Consider the following 4,443-nt stretch of genomic DNA (forward strand, 5'->3'; position numbering starts at 1 on the left):
GTATCTTCAAATATTGGTATTTTCAATTCTTTGTTGTAAATTCCTGCAATAACTGTTCAGAATGTTTATTATGTCAGGTATTGTTGCAGATTGCATTTCAACATGGTATTTGAGACTTGGTTTCGAAGCTTAATTATTACTAAGCTGAACTAGATTGCTTTGAGTGGTGATTCTATGCACTTTGGTTTTATACTAGCAAACTTGTGCAGAGCTACGGATATTTTCATTTCAACTTTATACTGCAGTAGAGCAAGTCTTACGATGCAATAGGGTTTAGTTTCTTGAGGATTAGAGAGGCCTAACTCGACTACCATAGTCTTCCTAATATGGGGTATATTAAGTTGATTTAAGCTTAATTATTGTAGGCTTAAGTGGCAATAAACTAGTAATAACACTTATTAGTATTTACAAAGCCTTGCTTGCTGTTCCTTGTCTTAGTATTTTAAAACTTATCAGATGGCCCAGCTGATTGTAACCAATAGTCAACCTTTGGTTCTTTCCACTTGCTAGAACATTTTGTGCTTTATATATATATATATATATATATATATATATATATATATATATATATATATATATATATATTTTCTTATTTCAGGTCAGGGTGTGTCGTTAAATAAGCGTGCCTCAGTGAGTTATTGTATTGTCTTAGATGTACTGATACGACTAAAGATTAATGAGTAAGTATTTCTTGTTTTTTTTTTTTAGTTGAGTGACTTGAGCAACGCCTCCAAACATTTTTTAGCTTAGTTTTTTCAGAATCAAAACTCGTAAGTTTTCATTTTAAGTTTAGGCTTTGTTTTAATGCATTGGGTTTATTTTTTAAGATTCAAAACTTAGTTTTGAGAATTTTGAAAAAAATTTTTTTCCTTAAAATTGCAAAGGTTAAAATTTAACTTTACCAGCTTGAACATTTCAAGAAATTTTAGGATTTGTCAGCTTCAGAACTTTTTGTTTTATAAGTATTTAATTTGTATTTTTAATTATTAGTTTAGTTATATTTTAGCATCAAAAGTTAGTTTAATGTGTGTGGAAGTTTGTCAGTTTAATGTGTGTGGAAGTTTGTCAGTTTAATGTGTGTGGAAGTTTGTCAGTTTAATGTGTGTGGAAGTTTGTCAGTTTAATGTGTGTGGAAGTTTGTCAGTTTAATGTGTGTGGAAGGTAATTTTTGAAAGTGAGTAGAGAAAATCTAGTATTTTTCTCTTAGTGGATTTAAACTTGTTTATATTTAAACTTTTGCCTTATGTGGTTTGATCTTGTAATTTCAGCTAGTTTTGTTTTTTAGAATTGTAAAGTTTAGTAAGTCTCTATTTTGGAATTTTGAAGTTTTTGAACACTGACAATTTTTAAAGCTCTTGAGTAATTATTTCAGCTGCAAAAGTTTGTTTTGCATCTCAATCAAGTTTTGCGTCTGTCAAGTTTTGCGTCTGTCAAGTTTTGCGTCTAAATTGCGTCTGAGCGTCTAAAGTAAGTTTTGTCTAAGCGTCTAATTTAAGTTTTGCGTCTTAAATTTTGCGTCTAAGCGTCTAAAGTGCGTCTAAATTAAGTTTTGCGTCTAAATTAAGTTTTGCGTCTAAATTAAGTTTTGCGTCTAAATTAAGTTTTGCTTCTAAATTAAGATTTGCGTCAAAAGTGCGTCTAAGCGTCAAAAGTGCGTCTAAGCGTCAAAAGTGCGTCTAAGCGTCAAAAGTGCGTCTAAGCGTCTAAAGTGCGTCTAAGCGTCTAAAGTAAGTTTTGTCTAAGCATCTAAGTTTTGCGTCTAAGCGTCTAAGTAAGTTTTGCGTCTGAAGTGCATCTAAGCATTTAAATTAAGTTTTGCGTCTAAGGGTATAAAGTAAGTTGTGTCTAAAGTAAGTTTTGCATCTAAAGTGCATCTAAAGTGTGTCTAAGCATCTGAATTAAGTTTTGCGTCTAAATTAAGTTTTGCGGCTAAAAAGTGCGTCTAAAGCGTCTAAAGTAAGTTTTGCGTCTAAGCGTCTAAGTTTTGTCTAAGCGTCTAAGTAAGTTTTGAGTCTGAAGTGCGTCTAAGCATTTAAATTAAGTTTTGTATAAGCGTCTAAAGTAAGTTTTGTGTGTACAGTAAGTTTTGCGTCTAAAGTGCATCTAAAGTGCGTCTAAGCATCTAAATTAACTTTTGCATCTAAAGTTATTCTTTGGCTACTTCCGAAGTCCACCTTTGCCGGGGTGGCATTGCCACCTGCCAGGCAAAGGTGGACTTGCATGTTGTGCATGGTGACTTGGTCACCATGCACAACAGGAAGTTCAAAAGCAAGCATGGTGACTTTGTCACCATGCACAACAGGGATTTCAAACCAACCAACTTCTTTCTTAGGTTAGAACTACAAGGTTGATAGTTTTTGTGTAGCTAGGACTTAATGGGAAGTTAGATATGGAACTTGAAATATAGGATAGGCTAGAATAGGGTGAAGAATGTGCTAATTTTATATAGATGCTGGGAATAAACTGGGGTAAAAAACGTGATAGTCAGACCTAGGGAGACATTTGACAGTGCAAGTTATTAATAGCAGAGGGTATTACAACCTGAGCCCCTTGTTTGGTCATGAGATGTAAGTTTGAATGTATAGTGGAGCTGAGATTAGGGTAGGGTAACTCTGACATACTTTTATAACTTAGAATTTCATTCCTACTAGTAAATAGGAACTAGACAGGTAATAGGTGGATCTTAATGATTTTTTAAGGAGCCTAGGTCTTGGGATGTTAAAGAATATTTTTGACACTGATAGCGTGGACTTGTCAGGTATTCTAATAGGCTGGTTAATAGTGGAAATTGTAATTCAAACTTTTGCAGTCTTAACGTCGTTCCGTCGATGTGCTCAACACCCTCACCCTCCCCCCTCTTACTCTTCAAGCAAAGCAGTTCTTCTTTGGAGGGGTGGCTAGAGCTCTTGGTTAGCACGCTGTTGGCCCAGCGTTCGAGTCTCCGTCCGGCCAGTGAAGAATTAGAGGAATTTATTTCTGGTGATGGAAATTCATTTCTCGTCCTAATGTGGTTCGGATTCCACAATAAGCTGTAGGTCCCATTGCTAGGTAACCAGTTGGTGCTTAGCCATGTAAAATAAGTCTAATCCTTCGGGCCAGCCCTAGGAGAGCTGTTAATCAGCTCAGTGGTCTGGTTAAACTAAGATATACTTAACTTTTCAAGCAAAGCTTTCATGTTAGGAAATACTGTTCAGATTGCATTGCATATTTTCATTGACCCCTACCTTCATCCACCTTTCCTCCAGCGCTGAAGCTTGCTTCGGGAACCCCTTTCTTATTCTGAATTTCCCAACTTAATTTTTCACCCCGTGGGGTTGTGCAGTTTCAATTCCCTTAAGACTGTATACTAAAGGACGAAAGTTGCCAGATAGTAGTGTTTGCATTGCATGGCACCTTTCATAGTTAAGTAGCACTGAGGTTAGATGAGGTTGTTTCAGTGTAAGATTGGTTCCCTATTAAATATATCTTAAAGAATGGGGCACTCTATCCTGTTGTCTTTTTGGGAGTTTGAAGGAACAATGGCAGTAATATATGGGATTGTTAATGTGAAAATTGATGGCAGTTCGAAGTAACAATAATACTAGTCAATGGGGTTGTTAATGGGAAGGTGTACTCATACGATATAGCATTAATTATAATAACCTTAGAATAGCTGCTGGGACTAACTGAACACCCTATTTTTACTTTAAGAGGGTAGGTTATGTCATGGAAACTTTTAGTATATTCTAAAATCAAACTACTTTTCTTATGCAGAGGCTCTTGGTGCAGCTGCAGCAGACCATAACATCGACACTAATACTAATGGAAAGCAATGCTTTTCGCTTTTCGTGAAGACTGAATATCCTGTGAGGATTCGAAGCGCTCTGAATTCGGTTACCCAGACAAGAACTCAACTTGTAGACGCTATGCATGTCCTGTAACGGTTCGAAGCGCACTAAATTTGTTTACCCTGACAACTAGAGCTCAACTTGTAGATGCTGTGCATGTCCTGCTAGGATTAGAAGTGCTGTAAAATCGGTAACCCAGACAACTAGAACTCAATTTGTAGACACTGTGCATACCCTGTGAGGATTCGAAGTGCTGTAAATTCGGTTACACAGACAACTAGAACTTAGATGCTGTGCTGTACCTACTATTCAATTTTTTTAATCTGATTACTTTGGATATGTAATAGTATTTACATGTATGAAGACCAGCTTAATATAAATGTCTGTAAACCTTGTCCATTTCTTTAACCCCAAAATGTCATGTGATGAGGTAGACTTTGTAATACTCATTGAAAGACAAAGAATGTCCTATGAAATCAAGGGAATGGTAGTTATTGATTGGTTGGTTAACAGAAGTAAGGTGGGGAAATTGATATGAGAAATGAAGTAACTGAATTTTGGAGTTTACTTACAATAGTCTATGCAGATTTAAACTTCTATTCAGCAAAGTGATATT

General features: G+C 35.8%; 1 long non-coding RNA gene across 1 annotated transcript in view; it reads left to right on the forward strand.

The window, feature by feature from the left end:
- LOC136840539 (uncharacterized) overlaps positions 1 to 4,217 on the forward strand; it is a 4,805-nt gene extending 588 nt beyond the window's left edge. The window contains exons 2-3 of the long non-coding RNA XR_010853644.1: positions 599 to 680; positions 3,754 to 4,217. This is a non-coding gene — a long non-coding RNA (uncharacterized lncRNA). The remainder of the gene's footprint in view (positions 1 to 598; positions 681 to 3,753) is intronic.
- Positions 4,218 to 4,443: the final 226 nt, after the last annotated feature.

The sequence above is a fragment of the Macrobrachium rosenbergii genome, chromosome 7, assembly GCF_040412425.1.
Source record: "Macrobrachium rosenbergii isolate ZJJX-2024 chromosome 7, ASM4041242v1, whole genome shotgun sequence".
NCBI classification, from domain to species: Eukaryota; Metazoa; Arthropoda; class Malacostraca; order Decapoda; family Palaemonidae; genus Macrobrachium; species Macrobrachium rosenbergii.